The sequence below is a fragment of the Meles meles genome, chromosome 4, assembly GCF_922984935.1.
Source record: "Meles meles chromosome 4, mMelMel3.1 paternal haplotype, whole genome shotgun sequence".
Classification (NCBI taxonomy): domain Eukaryota; kingdom Metazoa; phylum Chordata; class Mammalia; order Carnivora; family Mustelidae; genus Meles; species Meles meles.
Window position 1 is genome coordinate 98,795,220 of NC_060069.1, and position 23,090 is coordinate 98,818,309.

Below are 23,090 nucleotides of genomic sequence, written 5' to 3' on the forward strand. Positions count from 1 at the left end.
CCCTTTTCTTCCCTCCTTCTTCCCCTTCCTTCTCTGTGATGGAAGTGTAGCCAGGATTTCCCCAAAGGTAGATGTGCTTCTGTGCTTCACCTAGAAGAGAGAATGAGTTTGATATAGAATCAGTCTGATACAATTAGCTTTATAGAGTTTCTGTTTCCATGAACATTGTATGTCAGTGATATGACAGGAGGGGTCTAAATTGGATGCTCTGGAGAGAACTGCAACCCCAAGAAAGCCGGTGGTTCGACAGACAAAATATAAACCTGGGGACCTAGGAGGCTTCCTTTCCAATTCTGATCCTGCCAATTTCTGGTCTTAAAACTTTCAGTAAGTCATTTAACGTTGACTTTTCTCATCTGTTACATGGAGGTAATTTCCATGGGGTATTGTTATGACAAAAAGAAGTAATATGCCTTGCATATGTTGGAACTCAGTGAAGATTAACCATTATTATCAGTTATGCTTTTGTAAGACTAACTTCTATGGGAAAAAATAGAGCCACTTTCCAAATAAACAACTTCCATTATGGTATTTATAAGAATTATTTTACAAACTGGAGATTATTCATACATTGTTGCAAAATATTCCTTTATTTAGTTTCTTTGTGCATGTGTGTGTGTGGGTATGTGTGTGTGTGTGTTTGTGAGTATTAAAGATATATGAAGCAGGGTACCTGGATGCCTCAGTCAGCTAAGAGTCTGCCTTCAGCTCAGGTCATGATCTCGGCAAGTCCTAAATCAGGCTCCTCGTTCAGCAGGGAGACCATTTCTCTCTCTCCCTCTGCCTGCTGCTCCCCCTGTTCATGGTTTTTTTTTTCTCTCTCTCTCTATCAAATAAATAAAAAAATAAAATCTTAAAAAAAAAAAGATAGATGAAGCAAATAAATGACTCTGGCCCAAGCCACTGAGTTACATGTCATGATTCAGAGTTTATGTACATCCTACATGAATTTACTCATATTTGGAGCACCTCGGTGGCTCAGTCGGTTAAGCGTCTGCCTTTGGCTCAGGTCACCATCCCAGGGTCCTGGGACTAAGCCCCACATCGGGCTCCCTGCTAGGCAGGCAGCCTGCTTCTCCCTCTCCATCTCTTCCTGCTTGTGTTCCCTCTCTTACTGTGTCTCCCTCTATCAAATAAACAAATAAAATCTTGAAAAAAGAGAGAAATTACTCACATTTGACACTGAGGTAGAGGATTGGTGAAAAGACCACATACACAGGTATACACACACACAGGCACACACACACACTGCTTACACAAGACTCCCGTATGCTCCCATTTCTGACCCATCTTAGTGTAACCTTTCTTTTGAGCTACAGTTCTCATTTGGCGTCTCTTCTCTGTCAGTGAAGAAAATGGCCCCACAACACACACACACTGGGACCTAGAAAGACAGAGAGAGCCCAAAAATGGGCTTTTCTAGACTTTTTCCATTAACACATAAACAGGTGTGGATTTATCAGATTAGCCAGTTATATGGAGGTGTTGAAATGTGAAGCAGAAGAAAAAATGGCAGTTGGGCATTGGGAAAAACAGCATTTGCACGGAAGACAAACTGCCTCTCTCAAACAGCCTGGGCTGGTGAGACTACGAGCCTAAATCTAATGCTTTAGGCATTCGTTATCCACAGATTCAAATTCTCTGTTTATAACATTCCATATTATTAATATATGACTCAATAACAAAAGGTCATAAGGTGTTTTGGCTAAAAAAAAAATTCCCTCTGATAAAATAAGGTGTCTCCATTCTGATGAAATACTTCACTGGGTAGATAGTTTTTATATTAATGCTGTGACTATAGGGGGAAAATGAGATACAAAAATAAAGTTATCATTTATTTATACTCCATCTTGTTTCAAGGAAAATTTAGAGTAGAAACTAAGGTAATTATCTTGATTATGCAAGCAAAAACAGAAAAGTAAACAATCCAGATCTTAAGAAAAGGAGAACTTCGCATGTATATATAATTTGTGTGTTTGTGTTTGTACATATATATTATAGATTTCAATTTTAGCATTGTATTGCCTACACTTAAATATAGAGAAACAAAATTAGATGAATACAAATTGTGAATGACATGGTAAATTATCTTCTGCTGTGATTTGAAGTAGGTCATCTAGTGTAAAGTTGAGAGAAGACAAGGCTATGGTAGGGGGAGGCACTTTTAGGGAGGGGAGAATTTCCTTCCTTTCTCCTCTTCCTCTGGGGATCCATAGACCATCTCTCCTCACATACCCATCTGTGCTACCCAATCCAGCAGCCACTTGCCACATGTGGCTACTAAGTACTTAAATCTGGCTTCTCTAAGATATGTGGTAACTACAAAATGCACACCAGATTTCTAAAATTTCCTATGAAAATTTATACTACCTCATTGATATTTTTGTATTGATTATATATTAAAATAGTATTTGATATGTATTAGGTTAAGTAAAATAGGCTTATGAAAATTAATTTACTTGAGTATATTTACTTTTAGTCTTGCCACTAGGAAATTTAAAATTATATACCTGCCTCTCATTGGTTACGAGGTACATATTTCTATTTGAGAGTACTGGGCTAGATTTAGAACATCATGAAAGATTGTAAGTGATGGTGTTAAAGAGTCAGAACATTTCTGTTGTGGATTTGATGGGGGTCAAGCTTCCAGCTTGGTGGGAGAGGATAAAGGGATTTCTTCACCATTACCATACAGATCTAATTAGCTGAGATATACTTTTGCCAACTTCAGAGCCCATGGTTAGGTACGTCGAGAAGGGGAATGGATAATATGAAACTCTGCATGTTATTCATTTCACAGGGCATAACCATAAGTGAAAGAAAAATTAAGCAAATGATTTCACCTACAGAATTTCTATTTCTTTCTTCAGAGAGAATTCATTGTGCCTAAATATTACTACATTTGTTATTGCTGACTTTTCCATTCTAGACAGGGGGTGGTGATTGCACTGGGCCAGTGTTCCTCAAAGAAGTTGTAGCTGCTGAAAAGAAATAGTACACCTTTTGCATTTGGAGCACAACTCTTTGATTTGGTGGCGAAGCCGACGTCGTTTATTTTCTGTCCCAGATGTGCCCTCTCTTGATGGCTTAGTTACTTCACTTCTCTCAGCCTTGTTTCCTCATGTGTTCCAAACTCTAATATTTGATAATCCTGTGCAATACATTGGAACACTTTTGTGCCCATTTGTAATTCACCTCTGCCTCGTTCAGTTAAAAAAAAAAAAAAGTACCTGCAAATCTGCTCACCCACCTATCTTCTGCTTGTTGTACATCTTAAAACCACAAAAACAGTGGGAACCTAATTCGCTCAGAGGTTTTATGGTTAAAGAAAGCGTGTCTCGGTGGTCTCTTATTCACCCCTCATCCCCATCCTCTAAATTGGGTCTGAACTGGTAACTATGGCAACACAAGCCCTAGAAACTTGCTATGTCTTCTTTAATACATCCTACTTTGAGAAACCTATAAAAACAATATTTCTGTATGGTGCCAGGGTCCAACTCATTTTAATCTAAGACGGACGCCAATTAGAAAAGAAAGATCCATCAAAATAAAATTTAAAATACATATGTATACCTAAACTTTTAGGAAACTATGCCCTAGGTACAGTAAGGAGTAAGAAAGGAACTGCTGTATTAGAGAGAGACCCGCGGGGCTGTCAATCTACAAGTGTTTGGCAGTGGGAAATTTCCTTGGAAAAGAGAAAAATCGCCAAGAGATTTAAAGATCCTATTGAAATTCACACTGCGAATTGCCATTCCCTACAAAGGCCCTTTAAGCTGAGACAGTGAATGAACACAAGTCTCCCTAACTGGGCCAGTGCTGACAGCCTTGGCACCACTCTTCATATTCCAGCAGCCTCTCCTGTCAGCTGCAGAGCCTGTGGAACCGTCAGCGGCCCAGGGAGAGGCAGGCCGACGGTTTTCTCAGGGCCTTGTGAACTCCTGGCTGAGCTACAAGCTAAGACGTCCATTCACTCAGACTCTCTCTGTGTTAAAAAAAAAAAAAAAAAAAAAATTTAAAAAAATAGTTGATTTCAAATTCACTTTTGGATTTAAAATCTATTATGTCCTCCACTTGAGTTCTTTGCACACCTGAAACTCCCTTTAATCATCTTCTACCAGCATTCGAGTACCACTGGTGGATTGACCAGTAAGATTGCTCTTTATGGCTAAATGCCACCTGAGAGCAGCCTACTTTTATTGCTTTCCTCATCAAGTCTTTCTATTTTCTGCTCTCGGTCCATTCCCTTCACACACACCCCCCTTTGAAGTTTCATCCCATTGGCCCTGGCATATGTCTTTATACTCCTTATTTCATTGTTCAAAGTGTATGTGGAAGTGCTAGATGGGGTGCCAAGATAGGTGACTTCAGTTCTGGGTTTTCTGCATTCTCTATCCATGACATTGAAAGGGAATGCTTTGTTCTTTTCTCTATCTGACCAGGATCCGGTAAAAATTATTGGGATATAATTGATTGGATCCTGGATGGCAGTACAATTGACTAGGACTGAGCCCTTGGAGAGAGCCCTCAGCTAGGGATTAGGAGATCTGATGACTTGTGCTGGTTCCCAAGCCTAAAAACAGATATGAAGCAAAAAATGGAGGACGCAGGAGTAGCTGAGATAACATAGGGCTGAACATACAAACTTTGCCGTAACAATCAAGGTTAAATACAAGGCAAATTTTTAAATTAAAATTATTTATATTTACCTAAAATAATTTGTTTTACATTTATGTGTGATTCTACACATGCATCATGTGTACATCATTTTTTTTTAAAGCTTTTATTTATTTATCTGACAGACAGAGATCACAAGCAGGCAGAGAGAGAGGGGAAAGCAGGCTACCCGCGGAGCAGAGAGCCCGATGTGGGGCTCAATCCCAGGACCCTGGGATCATGACCTGAGCTGAAGGCAGAGGCTTTAACCCTCTGAGCCACCCAGATCATTTTTTTTTTTTTAAATGCAGTCACATTTCAGAGCCTCGCACCTGCCTGGCCAGAGTTCTTTCACTGAGGCTGCAGACTGGCAAGTATAATAATGCATGGTCCCAGGGAAAGGCCGATGTGGCAAGCACTGGGGCTCAGGAGATCATTAGTCACTTAGTGAGATATTCCATGCAAACCTCTAAGCCAGTCTCCATTACATATTTCTAAGCAACAGTCTCCAGCTACATATTAGGAATGACATCCCTAGGGACAAGCGAGTCTAATAGGTTATGGATATGTCAAGATGTCTGTAGGCCACCTAACAGTGGCTGCAGGGAGTGCCAGCCACCTTCCTCCATAAAGAACAAATTACTAACACTCTGGAGGCTTTTTTTTTTTTTCTCCCCCGTCATGCTTACTGGAGGGAAAGCAACATCCGGCTCAATACAAATGGTTCTGTGCAAAATCTCTCTCTTTTGAAGTCATTTTGGAAGTATAGAACTTAAGTTTGTGTGTATGGCAGACCTAATTATTTCCTTTTGCACTGTGATTGTTGAAGCATCTCATTTTTGGAATGGATACGACTCTAAACAGTTGTCTGTAAAGTGAGTTTTGCCAATTCTATATATGAAATATTATTTTCTCCATTATGTATCATTTAAATTAAGTTTAATTCAGCAAACATTTTCTGAGGGCCTATTACATGCCCAGCACTGTGCTGAATGTATGGGCTTCAGAGATGAATGAGATGCAGCTGTTGCCTTCAAGAAGCTAGCAATCTAGCTGGAGAATCAGCCCTCTCAGAAATTAACTCTGGCAGAATGCGCCGCATGCTAGAACGGCTGTAGGAGAAAAAAATATTATAGAAGCGAAAGGGAGAAAGTAATTAATTCCACTCAGATGGGTCAGGGAAACCTTCACAGAAATGAAATTGGGGCTGGACTTTTAAGGGTACTTTAAGATTTTTCCAAGACTGTAGAGTAGGACGAGGCAGTCCAGGCAAAAAGAATGCGGAGTGGAAGGCACAAAGACAAATCGCACAAGCGTTTATGCAGTGGGGGAGAAAAGAGAAAAAAGAAAAAAGTGCTGTTTCTGCAATGAATGGTAGAGGATTAGCAGCACAGGGGGGATTCTGAGCATCCTTGTCGGTGTCCTGTCACATGGCAGCTGATGAGTATCTTAAGACAGGAGGATGCCATATTAGATTGCTTTCACAAATGTAACGCTGAAGGTATATGGACCAAACCAGAGTGAGGGAAAAGACTAAAACCAGAGAAACTAATCTGTAGAGATGATGTGCTTCTGAAAGAAGGGGATGATAGTAGGGATGAAGACAGGAACAAAAAAAAAAAGGCCAGAGATGTTTGCAGCCTTGTGTGGAAAGGACTTGGTCACTGAATGGATTGGTGAGAAAGGAAATCTAGATTTCCTGGATAGGATAATTGGGTGCGTGCAGATTTTTTTTAAGATCTTTTTTTAAGATGTTATTTATTCATTTGACAGAGAGATACAGAGAGAACATAAGTAGACAGAGCAGCAAGCAGAGGGTGAAGGAGAAGCAGGCTCTCTGCTGAGCGGAGCGTGCAGATGTTTTTGATGGAAATTTACAACACTAGAGGAAGGAATACTCACCTTTGGAGAGAAAAAACATTTCATTTAGTCGTGGATATTTGTAGTTTGAGATGTTTGTGAAATATCCAAGTAAGGGGGTCTGGCAGGAAGGTGTGGAAATCACAAGGCGGGGCAGGACCAGAGGCACAAAGTTGGGAATCATCATCTTGTAGGTGGCTGTTGCAATTCTGGTAGAAAATGGCATTACCAAGGGTGAACTTCTCATGAGGTAAAAAGAGATAAGGACTTGGAGAACTCTGGTACAACCCCCTATTTGAGGGGCAAATGGAGAAAGGGGATGAATGGAATACGATGTCAAACAGGAATCAAATATAGAAGTAAAGCTCAAAAAAGTATGATTGGAGCCAGGTACAGAGAGTATATCACAAAACTAGAACACAAGGGAGGTGGAGTTCACTCTTTGTTACATCAGCTTAGGTAACTGAGGCAGTGTGGATTCGGGAGAGGGGAGTGGCTCAGAGGCAGACAGACCTGGACTTTGTTTCTCAACTTACCACTTGTTCTCTGTAGAATCTTAGGAAATGGTTTATCTTCTCTGAACCTGTTTCTTCATCTGCAAAGAAGGATTTATCATGAGGATGACTTGGGAAAAAAGTATATAAAGCACCAGGAAAAGGTGACATATGGAGTAGACAATTGGCAGTGGTAGTTCCTTCTAGCACCAAGGAGACAGCAGAGATTGTGTGAGAAACGAGTGAGTCTGAACATCAAGGTCAGAGAAGAACTGAAAAAAGAATCCTGGTGAAGGAGAGCTAAGCCCTTGGGGCTTCAGGAAAACACCCAGGAAGCCAGAAGGGTTGTTGCTTCTGCTTTTAACAGCAGAGGGGACCCTCTGTGATCAGTCTGTGTCCCCCAGTCTGAGATATTTGTTGACTGTATGACCCCCAGGCCCTGGCCATGTCAGTATCCACCCAAAGTGTTGAGATATAACAAGTCAGCAGGTGTGACTGAAATGCTTCTTGAGGTCCCAGTCTTGGGCTAGGTTCTGGGGGACACAGGGAACTTAAAATGGGTCCTGTCCTGGAACTTAGAAGATAGTGGGAGAAAAGACGGATATATAGACAACCTTGAGGCAATTATACCAGGCTCAGGGATTTGTATATAATGGTGAATTAGGTATGAGGAGGAAGAGGGGAAGGCAGACAGAAAGACTTAAGGAAGTTAATTTTCAGAAGTTCAGAGGAGAAGACAGATATACCTCTAGGTCAGAGACATTAAAATGGTAGACTGAATGGGAGAGTCCAAAATTCATATTCTAGCTCCATGAACACAAATATTATGGCAAAAAGCCAAAACTGAAGACTTAAAAAGACATCCAAATGGCAGCTCCATCTTCCAAAGGAGCTACCAGGCATTGCCTTCCTTTGTCCTGATACAGTGGTCAAGCTGTTTGGGCTCTTCCTCCTTATACCCTTCTCATATGTCTCCAACAGTTTAGGTTTTATCTGCTTCTTTTATTTATTTTTTTAAAGATTTTATTTATTTATTTATTTATTTGACAGAGAGAGAGAGAGATCACAAGTAGGCAGAGAGGCAGGCAGAGAGAGAGGGGGAAGCAGGCTCCCTGCTGAGCAGGGAGCCCAATGCGCGGCTCAACCCAGGACCTGGGATCATGACCTGAGCTGAAGGCAGAGGCTTAACCCACTGAGTCAACCAGGAGCCCTTATCTGCTTCTTTTAATGACAGTGTTTCCTTCTCAGTTCAAGAAACTTAAAGGGGAAAAAAAAAAAAAAAAAAGGAAATTAAGGGGAAAAAAGAACAAGTTCCAAAGCTCAAGAGAAAAACCTGATGAGGAGCCATTTGCAGAAATACTGAGGCTCCAAAGCCTCAGAGGCCATGAGCTGCTTGTAAGTCTGAAGTGAGCCTGAGTGGGTGCAGCTGAGGGCAATTAGTGTCTCCTGATGCACTTCATAGCACTTTGAGAACAAGCAGGCTATTTACATAAAATGGGAAGAGGCCCCTTATCCATGTTGTGGGGTGCTCAGGCACACTGGAGGCAGAATGTTCCTGAGGCTTTGCCATTTACAGGTCTTGAGGCTACATGGGGGTAGATTTAGTCCCCATGCCATGAAACAAATATCTGAGGGGCAAATGCCCAGAATTTATGAGCCTATCACCGTTAACTATATATAAGTATCCCCAGAGTGATATAAATAATGTGTTAGAACAAGCTCTGGTTTAAATCCTGGCTTTAGAGCCTACTGGCTTTGTTGTTTAGAATACTTAGTCCCACGTTTTAAGACCCCATTTCCTCATTTCTTATGCAAAACTTTGTCACAGGGTTTGTGTGAGGAATCTGTGGGATAATGTATTTGAAGCACAGATATTGGCATGTAGTAGATGCTTAATAAATATTTATTGATATGATATAAAATAACTCTTCCAAGACCTTTCATGCTGACATTTGCTGACTCATGTGCCCCATCTAAAAGCCAGTGAATCCCAAATTACAATCTCCAATCTAAACTTCTTTCTGAAGTTCATTTGTATTTCATTGCCTACTTAATATCCTGCTAGAATATCTAACGAATACCTCAGAGTTAAAATACCAAAACCTCAACTACTCTGTTTTTCCGTAGATCTTCTTCCATTCGGCTCTGTATCAGAGTTGGTGGTAAATCCCTTCCAGTTGTATAATCCCAAATTTAAGATCTCTTGCTCTCCCCCACCCCATACAGCCTGTGAGAAATAGCACCATATCTTGCGGCTCTGTCTTCAAAGTATATCGAGAATTTGACCACCTTTCTGTGCTGGTGCTGCTGCCATCTTTATCTGAGCTGCTGTCTGTACTTGTCTGCAGTACGCCAAGGGCTTCCTAATGGACTTCTCTGCTTTAACTCTACACTCCCTAAGGTTACCCTCAACAGAGAAGTCAGTGATCTAGTTCAGCATAGAAGAATATGCATTAATCGTTCAAGTCCAAATGCAAATTCCTTATGGATGTGTGCTTTGCTTCCCACCCCTAAGCCCCACTTTGGTTCTTTCTTTTGTGAAGGTTAGGAATGAGTGAATAGAGAGATATATAGAAAATCAAGGTAGTAATGGTTTTCATAAGACCTGAGAAAAGAGGCAACATAAATTGAATGTTGCCAAAAAATAAAAAGGAACATGAAAACTAAGAAAGGATCACATAATGTGCCTACTATGGAACTACCAACGACTAAAAAATGCAGTCTGAAAGGAAAAGTGAAAGGACACACGTTTGTGAAGGTTTCCAGATGATGTGACAAAATTAAAAGAGAACCATCTATAAATTGTTTCTCTAAAGTTTGCGATAAAGGGAGTGGCAGAAAAAAAAAATGTCAGTTCAAGTACACCCTGCATACCTTTGGACCAGTAGCATCTTCAAAAGAGAAATGTGCCTGTGGAAAATTGCCAGCAGGTTCAGAATTCTCTGAGCTTTCCTTCCTACCCCAAGCTCCAGAGCATTTTATTGTGTTTCATTCTGTCCTCTGTATGTTTTCATGGTTTAGCGGCACTGTCTGCATGTGGTCCGCTGGTCCCTTTGCCCCTAGAATTACCTTGGCTCCATTTTGTACAGCCTGTGTGCTCTCCACCTGCCATCCCACATTCCATTCCACTCCTCAACACCCATGACTAGTTTAGGCACCCCAGACCTCAGCCCTACTCACTGCCTTAGACTCCTGCTTGTGGAGGATTTCAGTTAGCTGTGAGGTGAGGGAATAATTTATATTCCATCTTTTTTTTTTAATAGTTAGATAACTTTTTAATTTATTTATTTTTTCAGCGTAACAGTATTCATTGTTTTTGCACAACACCCAGTGCTCCATGCAAAACGTGCCCTCCCTATTACCCACCACCTGTTCCCCCAACCTCCCACCCCTGACCCTTCAAAACCCTCAGGTTGTTTTTCAGAGTCCGTAGTCTCTTATGGTTCGCCTCCCCTTCCAATTTTTTTTTTTATAAACATATAATGTATTATTAGCCCCAGAGGTACAGGTCTGTGAATCACCAGGTTTACACACTTCACAGCACTCACGATAGCACATACCCTCCCCAATGTCCATAACCCCCTCCCCCTCTCCCAACCCCACCTCCCCCCATGGACCACTTCCTTACACCACACACGAAAATATATTCCATCTTTTGAGATGAGCACAGCCTGCAGGCAGGAGGAAGTAGCTGGCAGAACCCGGGAGACTGACAATGCAAGAGGGAGAGAGTTACGATAGGAGAAGGTGATGCAGGAAATGGCACAAGGGATCAGGAATGCAGGTGGAAACTGAACATGAAACCCGGCTACAAACCCAGGGCCTTTACAGCAGCTAACTCTTCAAGGCTCCTTAGCCAAATCTCTAGGATCTCTCCAGCCACCAGAGCAATCCTTAAGCCCAGTCATTCGCTGCTTTGACCTCTCTCCTCTCTCACTCCCCCTCCTCCTACCTACTCCCTGACTCAGGCTTATCCGGCTGGACCCTGGCTCAGCTTGTTCTTCCAATTAGAAGCTGGAGGTTAGCAAAGTCCCAGGTTCAGTGACACCAAGGCTTTTTTTCCATTTCTGTTTGCCATGCCATTAGTGGCAGCTTCAAGCTGAGCTGAAGACATTCTAAAGAGTCATTGTTCTTCTCCTAGATATATTTTAAATGTGGGCAGAGGTGAGAGGATATCTTTTTTCCTCATCCCCAAGCCAATGACTTCCCTTTTCGCATAAGCTGAGCTTCAGAAAACTAAACAAAGAGTAACAACAGTTTCCCTTTGCTTCTGCTGCTGGACCATTTTATGACCAGGACATTACCTAAAAGCCTTCTGTGATTATGAAATACATTTCTAGTTGGAGATTTTTTTTTTTCTTTCATTTTCGACTCCCTTCATTAGCTGATTGTTGCTGCCAAAGCAATTTAGTTCTGGACACACTTTCACGGAAGACTCTTGAGTTTCCTTTTCCTCTCTTCTCAATGAGCACTTCCAGTAAATGCCGTAATTAAAATGCACAAATTAGCTTCATCAGAAATCATCACATCTCAAGATTGAAGTTCAGAAGTGTCATGCTTTAGAATTGGAAATTGTTTCCCTACTGTTACACATTTTTCAATCATATTTTTGGTGAGAATTGCACTTTACACCAAATATAAACTTCACCATGCTGTAAGCAACAGTAAATGAAGTTGACATTTTTTGTTATTGTCTATGGTATTTTATATATGGCAAATTGCAAGTAATTATATTGAATTTTTTAGCCATAGGAATTATTTACTTCTCCTGGAAATCCCCTCAAGTCACTAGCAGTCCCATTGATAAAACTGATTTTTTTTACTACCACTTTGAAGTCTAGTAACTCTAAGGATGCAACTATTTATTCTTTCCCTGCACTGCTGTGCTTAATGGGTACGGAGGGCTCACTAATGTCATTGACAAAGGTACGCCACCTGACCGAGTTCTGCATTATCTACATGAAGCTGGGCATTTTGCTGCTGTGTGTTGAGAGATGATGTCGTTGGCGTGAAACCTCATACAAAATTGAATCAATATAAGCTCTCTGCATTTGCTGAATTTATAGTGTCAGTTGTGTGTTTGTGATGATGACACTCAGCTCTTGGAAATACTGTAGACTCTTGAATCTGTTCTAATAGTTGTGAGGTGGATGATTACTGACAGAGACTCATTTTTCATTTTCTCTGAAAATGTAATAGGAGAAGGACGATTTTATGAAGATATGCTATAGAATAAAGGCAGGAAATATCAAAGGCAATTGAGGCAGCGGGATATATACAAGGTGTGGCAAGGTAAGAGTAAGAAATAGTGGGAGATTCTGTAGAAATAGTAACGGAGGTCTCAGTGGAGCCTAGACATTTACATATGGTGCATCTGGGGGGGTCAAGAGGCTTTTTGTTTCATAAAAATTCCCAAACTTCATAAAGATCTAGAATACATATACAAGGTTTGCCAAATGCATTTCTCACATTTCATTAATTCAGAGCTCTAGTTTGAAATTTGTGATCAGAACATTAAGAAAAAGATTTCTTTAAAAAATTAATACTGTAAACAATATTATCATGGGGCCTCATAAGTTTTTCAAGATAATGGTTTTTAAGAATTTTTAGCATATTCATAATATGGAAATTCAACTCCTGATTATACATGAGCTTTCCTTATATAATAAAATAAATTAAAGCAGCATCTCTGCTTTGGAAATACTTTGTCATTAAGTCGGGTTATTATGACTTCCTATAGAACAAAGCTGTTTTTAATTTTTAAGGACATACCTAAGGTAGACCGTAACTGATTCTGATGGGCTTCCCCTGCTGAGGTTGACATCATAATTCTTAACTTTTTTTTATTGTCACCAACAACTTAATTATCAATTAATATTTATCAATTTCACTAATATCCATGTCATTGCTCATTTATTTAGCAAAGAAAACTTGATATGGCTTATCACACTTAAATTATTCCAGAGTGTTTACAGATAATAATTAAAGTTTCTTAACTGGTATTGAGTATTGAATCCTTTTTTTTTTAATACAGTTGGATTGAAAGTAGGTACATTTGTGGCTTCTCCCTAACCCCCTTGTGGTTAAAAATGAGATTTTAACTTTTAAAACATTTACATATTTGTAGTATATTCAGGCATTTAAGGCCCCCCTTCAAAAATTTCTGGGCTCTTTTTTGCCAAATATATAAATTTAAAATGTATTCTTTAATAAATTAGGTTGTATTTACACTGTAGAATACTATGCAGCGCTGAGAATGATCTAAAACTACATGCAATAATATGAATAAATTTTGCAACATAATACTGAACAAAAAAACAAAGATTCCATTTATTTCAGTGTATAAAAGACAAATTTCAGCTATACCGATAGAAGTCAGGGCAGGGCATAATGACTAGAAGGAAACATGAGGTAATAAGCAAGAGTGCTTTTTGTTTTGTTTTGTTTTCCAGATCTGGTAGTATTTACAAGTTTATAAAAGATGCATGAAGCTGTACAACTATGATCTTTGGAACATTTGTGTCTGATATCCTGTAATGAGAACTTTTAAAACATAATATTAGTACAAATATAAAAATTTCTGACTTCATACTCCATATCAGCTCTCTTAGAACTCTGTTCAGATGCCATTAGGCTTCAGGAACAGAAGGAATAGAGTATCATTTTTTAAATGCCCTTTTTTCATGTGTCTGGAGACTTGATAGAGAAAATAGTTTATACATCTAACAGATACTGTGAAGCAAAAATAGAAATATATGCCACATGTCTCTTGCCATCAGACCTTGATTATTTTGACCTCTCTTATCTGAAATGAGGTCATATCCCCTCAAATGTGCATTTTTCCTATTAAAATATATTCAGTAAGTAATTATTGGATTTAATTAATATCTCCTCACTGTTTTTGAAGAATTGAGACAGTTTACTGGTTTGAAAAGAAAAAAGTGCCTTAAATAAATAAAATTAATATCGTAATAGAGACATAGGTGTTTCATTTATAATCATGTCTCATATGCCTATAACCTATTATATATCAAACTTGGCTTTGACTTAATTCCAGTCTTGGTTTGGTATTTGTTTTTAATTCTGAGCATCATAAATTATTCTTTTATATGACCACATTTACTCAGTGCTCTTTGCTTAAGGAAAAAGGCAGGGGTGGGCAGTTCCCAGACCAGTCTTTATGTAGAACCACATCAAGGACAACAGAGAAAATTGCCGCATTACGATCGTCAGGTACCTATCCCCACTCTCGTTGCTTCATCTAAGAGTCTCATTGAAGAAAGGCCTACCTAAGTTTATTAGAAATAAGTTTATTAGAAATAAGCATGCTCCACAAGAGCAGAATTGGCTGTTGCCAAAGCTCCAGCTTTACTGAAATCCCTAGTACGACATAGAATACCAAACACGGGATTTTCTACAGATTCTCCACTCTCCGCTGTGTTAATTCTGAGGGGCTGCAGCGCTGGCTACATAGCTTCCAGAGAAACTGCTTCCAGATTTGCCCCACATGGTCGCCACAGGGTCTTTAACCAAAGCTCTAGTCAGGTTTCTGCCTATGCTCGAAGAGGATCAGTTAAGAAATCAGCAAATAATCTATAATCATTAAATCCATCTATAATTATTGCATGAGGAACACCCCACCTGTGATCACTACAAGATTTGAAATGCCTCCTCTCCTCCAGTAGGGCATTAATTTTGTTGGTTGGTTTTGTTTTGCATGAAGTCATCATCTCAACAAATGTCTAACAAATAAAATGATTATGTTTTAGTTGAATGGCAGTCATTTGGAAGCGTGTTTCCAGATATAAATCTAAAGTCTTGTAAACACATGAAGATATCTTCCTGGAAAAAAAAAAATTCTACAACTTTTAAATATGTTATCAGTTTATTGTTATTGTTGTTGTTAAATTGTTTTAAATTTTAGCCTTTCTCCTAATAGAAACAAATAAATGTACATGAGACATGTGGCTTCCCAGTTCCATTTCATAAATTACAGAAGCTGAGGGTCCTCTTTTGTCCTAAACTTTCAGTCATCAGCTGTCTTGCACTTACAGAGGTCTGTAATTAGGTCTTTTGCAAGACTCTGACAGAATTTAAGTGCTCTCTTTTATGCAAGTGAATCTTCACCACATTTAGGTCCCCTGTATTGTTAATATCTAAAAGAAAAGCAAAATGAAAAGAGCAAGGGAGGAAAAGATGACTGTTGAAGAAACTATTTCTTATTTGTCAGTTTAGCACTGAAGCCAGCCTTGGAAAGGATTTGGAGGTAGATGCAGCCTACTGTAGGTGTGATTCTTCTTCAGCATAGCCTTCGTTCTTGGGTCTAAGTTGGTCCTCCAGAACTCCTATCTAGGACTTAAGCAGTACCTCGTGTTGTTCAGCGTCCCCTGCTTGACAAAAGTGCTGTATGGTGTGAGAAGTCAATAAAAAAAATGTACTAGCTACTAAAGTGCTACCTCATTATAGTGGTCCCCCCTTACCCATGGGGGAATATATTCCAAGACCCCAGTGGATGCCTGAAACTGCAGATAGTACTGAACCCTATCTATATCTTTTCCTATACATCCGTGCCTATGATAAAGCTTAATTTATAAATTAGTCACAGTAAGAGATTAACAACCATAACTAATAATAAAATAGGACAATTATGAGAATATACTATAATAAATGTAATATGTAATCACGTGAATGTGGTCTCTCAAATGTCTTACTGTACTTGTATTCACCCTTCTTTTGAAGATGTAAGACGATAAAATGCCTACGTAATGCGATGAGGTGAAGTGAATGACATAGGTATTAGGACATAATGTTAGACTACTGCTGACCTTCTGATGGTATGTCAGAAGGATCATCACCTTCTGGGCCGTGATTGACTGTGGATAACTGAAGCTGTGGAAAGCAAAACTGAGGATAAAGAGGGCTACTGTACAGTCTTCCTGATGGGTATTTTAATGTGATTTTATGAAACCGGTGGTTTAATGCAATAACTCTAAATAAAGTTTTGGGAACTGTAGCATATATTAGGAGAATATTTTTAATTCAAGAAACTTTTCAGGCAACTCAGATCCTAGCATGTGCTGGGTTAAGCCTAGGCTGGAGCGAATCCAGTTTATTAAAAATTTAATCCTGATTTCATTCATCATCATTAACTCTAGCAATTGGCCAACATATTTAAATGAAGCAAGTTTTGAAGATTTAGGAAGCAACCAGCAGCTCTTCCAAGACACCAAGAATAATATCCACAGTTAAAGAAAATTTGTGTCGACCCAAATTACAGGGAATAAAAATGTCATGAATCACATCATTTTGTGTAAAGTACTTTGTGTCATCCTCAACCCAAAGTCTTGCATTGCTTAATGGTAAAAATGAATTAAGATTGATCATCAATAAATGAAAGCATTTTCTCAATCACTTAAATGACTCCTTCACACAAATTGAGATTTCAACGAGACCCCATATTTAATAATAGAAAATACATCTTTAAAATGCTCCCCTTTGGAATGTTTTTGTCATGCCTTCTGAGCGGGCTGATTGCTAGAGTAATGTCTCCGTGCGTGTGTGTGAAGAACAGCATGTGTTTCACATGTTTATTTCTCTGAGATTTCCATTTTGACTCTATCTCTTATGCTCTAGTTAATGGGTACTTAAAATAAAGTGGTACCCATTTTGCTTTATTACTTTAATTTCTTTAAACGTGAGTTCTTTTCCTCCTCTATTTCCAGTTCAAAGGCAGCATGGAGTCTTAATAAACTTCGAATGTATTTGGATAGCTGATAAATTTAATGATCTCATCAACTTAAAAAATACCAAGTAAAAAGTAAGTGATCTTGAGAATAATTAACAAGGCAATGATGGGAGAGGAGAGTATTAGACAAAATAAATGGAGGTTCCCTTCTTTCTGTCATGAGTTCCATGGGGAGAATGTAATCGTATTTTGCCTTTGTTATTTGTAACTTAAAACGTACTCTACATATATAGTACAATTCATTTTAGCAGTGGAAAACAATACACAAGGATAACATTGCTTTATCTATCCTCTTTATATCTCTGTAAACCAAGAAGTGAATGTTTGCAACTAGAAGTAAATGTTCTCAACCAAAGCCAAAGATTGGTGCATGCAGTTTAGCGATAGCTGGGGGATAACTCCTATGAAAGAGATCGTGCGTTTCCAAATGAGAACAAATCTGAGACTATTCTATCTTTCCGCAAATGTCTATGGTTTTCTCCCCAAATATGTTAATATGATACATTAGAAAGGCTTTGTATTTCCTTTGTCTAATGCATTTTAATTCTTAGCATATTCTTACCATAAGGCTTTATTCAGTGTTATACTGAGAGAAAGAGGTTGGAAGCTTCTGCTCCTGAGGCAGGAATTTTTTTCTTTTTTTTGGTTTTGTTGCGAATTGCCAAGCACATGGTTATAATAAAGAGGAGAATGACTTTTAGTTGATCGTATTACATTTTACAATTCTTTGCATTTGTGAAGTGTACTGCACCCCCTTACTGTCTGCCCTGGGAGAGCCCCCACTGTGCTGTTCTCAGTCCATCACTAGTAAGGCAAGCATTGCTTGAGGCACAGGATCAGCCCGTGAGAAAGTGACTTTTGTCCCTGATTTACAGATGACAACACTGAGGTGGCAAATGGTAATTTTTCACAAAAGCTCATAACATGTGGGTGGTGGAAGCCAGCGTTCTGATCCAGACTGCACTTGACGTGCTGCATGCTACCGTCCGCGTCAACATTTAGGGTGTTCACACTGGGTTGTAGCTATTTAATCGTAGTCATCTAATGCTAGTCCTACATTCCGTTTTCCTTCCGAATTGATATTATGCTAGAATTAGACTCAAATGTCAAAGTGAAGGCAAATTACAAATCCTGGTACGCTGGTATGAATTTGTACGTTGGGTTTGGCTGATTTTCTGATCATGCTGTTACATTTTTAAATGCCATTAGATTAGATCCCTATCACCTTTCCACAGAATCGTGTACCCCCTCCCCCCACTAGTTTGTTAGTACACTTAGTTGGGTAGTTCACATAATCAAAATCGTCTGTCAGGTGAGGTCAGGTTGTCTTATGGTTTGAAATTATCCAACAAATACTCAGCATTGCTGACAAGTAGGCATTTTATTGGGCAGAGGATTGCCATTCACGTGTAAGGGTTGTCAACTTGTCTTCTGAATCAGGCTTTAGGGCACATCCAGGGGAAGCAAAATGGTTTGTGTGAGCTTATGGTATACAGTAATTACACAGGTGTATTCAACTCTAATCTGAGTCTTTTCATTTCTCCTGCTGCAACTGGAGGGACTATTGCTGAGGAGGTTTTGTGACAGGCTTAGTTTAGTGAGGCATAAATCTGGTCCTGAGGCAATTGTCTTGGATTTGTGTGTAATATAAGAATGGCAGGAGTTTTAGATTGTCATTTTCCACCACAAACTTGGTTTCCTCCGACTTCTGTCGGTGCTACTGTGCACCACTGTACATAATTTCAGCTGCTGTTTTTACATTCTTGTTATTATCAACATCATTAATATGCTTTCTATGTTCTTTAAATTTCTATCATTTCTAACTTTTCTTTATATTACATGTCTTGAGATATCTTGAAAATCTTTTCTTTTTAAGATTTTATTTATTAGAGAGAGAACACGCACGGGTGGGTAGAGGGAGAGGGAGAAGCAGACTCCCACTGAGCAGAGGGCCTGATGTGGGGCTCGATCCCAGGACCCTGAGATCATGACCTGAGCTGAAGGCAGAGGCTTAGCCAACTGAGCCACCCAGGCGCCACTTGAAAATCTAAAACTGGAAATATATATGCTTTAAATAAGATTTAAATTCCTGGTTTAGTTGATTATGTGGATGCTTAGGGGGTAAGAAAGTTAGGGACTGACATGCAAATAGATACAAATTCATGATTTTAGCATTTATTATGCATTTCCTGTGACCCAGGTAATGTAATAGGCGTTGTAAGTACAAAACCAAAAATAGAGTCTTTTCACAGAGCTTGTGGAGAATAAAGTGGGGAGAGACCAATAAACAGAAAATAAATATCACGTGACAAATGCTATTATAAGGTCAAGAAGCAGAGAGTTTCCTAGATATTAGGGCATGAGTTCAAAATGGTGTCCTGGATTATCTTTTGATATTATAACTATGGGCAACTCAAATTTATCCATATGGTATATTCTCATGGTTTTCTTGCTACAAAGGCAGAGTACAGGGTCCTCCTAGCCCCACCTATTACCAAGTCTAAAGGCTGAGTGAGCAGAACGTTTGTATTCCTCCCCGAACTCCTGATACGCTCAAGCACATGCTTTCAGTTGTCTAGAAGCTGAGCCCTGGGAGAGAGGAGTGTAAAAGTGTGGTAGAGTTGTAAGCGAACGTTAGCCAAAGAGAGAGGAGGTTATGAGATCTTCAAATGGTCTGACAATAATACCACAGTATATGGAAGAACAAATACTGGGTAGTGTCACTAGTGTCTACACCCATGTTTCCTTCCTTCTCTGCAGAAAGGGTAGATAGACTGTTGGCGTTCATAATCTAGGAGTTGAATAAATGAGAACTTTCTTTTCCATCTGGATGACAATAGGACACTAAGACAGGTATCCCTTTTGTTGTTGTTGTTGTTTTTGTTTTAATGATATCTGCTTCTTGCCTGCAAGTAATACTTAAAAATCATCTTTGCCTATGGGGCAGACACCATGCAACACTTGGAGCCAGAGGCCTTGGGCCATTAAGACGGCTGCCATCATTGCTTCCCTAAGCATTTTCTTCTGCTGACAGTGTTTCTTTCTTCCTTTCTTTCTTTTTTTCTTTCTTTCTTTCTTTTCCTTCCTCTGAAATTTTTATCCCATCAGCAGGACTTGTCTGGGATTGTTTATGACAAAGACTACTTGTACAGCATCATTTCTACTTCAGTTTTGGCCCCTTGGGGCTAAAATACGCCCTTTAAAATTTCATTGTCGTGATTAGAATTCTAGTTAATTTTAAATAGCTAAATAAGGTTTGTTTGTTTGTTTGTTTATTTGTTTACCTCCTGGATGTCCCAAATCTGTTTTAGATAGTATATTGTCTGCTTTTTTAGAAAAGAGCTTTGGTGCTTAGCTCATACCTTTTTTCAGACTTTGTGGGCACCTGCTCCTTCTTTATCGTTACCACCACTATAATAAAATAGGTAAGAAAAATGAGATCTCGATTTGGTCCTTGATGGCAAACATAATCAGTTTCTAAAATGATCCAGATGTTCTAATGATGTTCCACTGTCCATTTCCGCTTGGATTATAAGCATAGATCAGGTTTTATGCCTCAAACCTATGTTTTGTTACCTTACTTTAACTTAAATTTCTTGACGTTTCATTATATGAAGTATTATTTTTTTTTGTCACCATGGTTCCATTTCACAGTATTGGGATTCTAAACAACTAGGGGAAAAGAGATATATCACCATGACAGTAGGCCATAAATAGGTTTGTGTTCATGGTGGACTATTACAAAAAGCAATTGTATAGATGTATAGCCCATATTGCTGTTGTCATCATGTAACCAAGCCTCCTAATCTTCAATTTGAAATGCTTTTTCTTCTTTTCCTACTTCAAAGTCTTGCTGATATCAAGCTCACATAATACCTTCTTCCCTATTACTGAACACTGATGGTCTTACAGTTTTAATTGGAGGCTAAGTGACTTTACTTTTGGAATAGGTGATAGATATAAAACATACAAGCTTTGTGTGTTTGATGCCTGATGGATATTACTGCTTTGGCCATATAGCTATATTTTTTTAGGATTTTATTTATGTGAGAAAGAGAGCACAAGCAAGGGGGAGTGGCAAGCAGAGAGAGACGGAGCCCTATGTGGAACTTGATCCTAGGACCCTGGGATCATTACCTGAGGTTACTTAACCAACTGAGCCACCCAGGAACTCGCCATGTAGCTATCACAGAGATGTAGTCATGCATAGGTTATCAGCAGAGGGTGCCCTGTGAAGAAACCAGGGATACCAGAGTCAGAAATATGGGTCACTTCAGAGCATGATGTGAATGTATTATAAGCTGAGATGAATTTCCTTTTTTCATTTCTCAGTAACTACTGAATATTGATTTCTTCCCCTGAAGTTCTTCCCTATATCCTCTAATTTCCCCATAGCTCCTAACAACCTCCGATATTTAAGGGGAGAAAAAAGTACAGTTGTATTTATATGTATGGATGAATGTGCCTACATATATTATATAAGATATATAGAGTTTTAATATTCATAGTTATACACACAGAGACATTTGCATATTCCTTGCTGCAGCCTCTGTTAAACACTCTGGCTTACTTCAAAACCCAGTTGATGTGAGTTGGTGTTACCTTATAATGTGGCAGGAATCTCAGCAGGCTGTTGGGAAATATTTGTTTAAAATGTTTTCCTTCTAGACGGGCTGATGTACTATTCTCTTGGCCATTCTACACCATGCTGTTCTTTCACATTCTCCCAGTAGTACCCATTGGGTCAGTGTAGACACACAGATGAGTGCTGGAAAATAATTGTAATTTTACCATCTTCTCCTAACAGAGTACACCCTCAGGCCAAGTGGTAAAATACCACCTCCGCCAGCCCCGACATCCATCACTGTAATGAGCTACAAAATCAATCTGTAATTGACAAAAGCATTTTTAATCAAAGTATGAGGCATTTAGAGTCTCCAGACACTGCCTTTTTGTCTTACGTCAGTATTTACTTTATAGCAGGATGGAAGATGTTTGATTTTTTTCAAGAGCATGAGTTATTTCTGCAAAGGAACAAAGATATGCTTTTTAGAAACTCCCCTCATACCCCTTTCCAAAAAAAGTAAAATGACATAATCCTTGAGGTCTGTCATGAAACAGCAAGTCAGGAAGATCATGATGTACTATTTTGGGGGTGGGGGGAGAATTTATTGTTTCTAATGATTGCTGATGCTTCCTACCATTTGCCTCTCTGCATGAACTTACAGCCCTTGGCCTCAAACTACCACCATGTATCTGGAAACTGTAATCCAAAAGCCTACTTTTTTTTTTATCTACCCCCTACTTACTTAGATCTGTTCTTAGGAATTTGCAGGTAACACACAACCTTCCTCTTATTAGTACTGTTCTTTTTTGGTCAGGTCAAACTCCCCAAAATGTATTGGCATGTGGACACATCAGATAACTGCACACTGAAAGTTTTAATGTGTTTCCAAATAGTGGGAGTTACAGCCAAAGACAAAATTTTTATAGGTACTTTCAATGACTTTCTGGGCCCGAGTTCTTTTATTTTTATGGAATGTGCTCTAGATATTTAGTACCAGGATATCTTAGTATCATCTGTTGGAAAACAAGGTTTTTGCAGACTGAGCCATGCTCGGAATCTCTTACATCCTTCGGCCTAGGTGTTTATGTGTGCAAGAGAAGCTCCATCACTATCTGGCACTGGGCATAGAGTATTTTCAAAGGAAATTACCTAAAGGTTGCAAGAATAACTGAATAGTCTACACAGTCTGATCTTCTCATTTGCAGACTTTATAGTTGATTATTTTGTGCATCTATATGTGTTTTATAAATCTGAGCTTGTTTTGCCTGTTTCAAATTAAGTCCTTGCAATTCTTATCTAAATGACTTTAACATTCCAGAACCTGAGTTTATTAACTACTTTGAACATTTCTTCACTGCTCACTTGTTTAGAATATGTGAACTCCATGTAAATTAGTGGATATTACAATGTAATATTTAAGGAGTACTGAAGATGAAGTGTTATGGTAAGTACCTTATATATTCCATCACATATAATTTTCTCCATTCTCTGTGCTGGATCCTGTCATTACTCCCACTTTATACGTGTAGAAATTGAGGGTTGGTGAAGTGATGTAATGTGTCCAAGGTCACATAGTTTATAAATAGTGGAAATATGATTGAACCCAGGTCATCTGGCTCCCAGGCCTAAACTCTTAATCCCTTACACTGATGGAACATTAGCACATGTACAGCCCAGGTTATTTATCATGCTGTACTTTATTACTACTTTCAGGCAGGGCCACTCTCAGTTATATATTTTCTTGACTTTTGCCAAGAAAGCACTACTC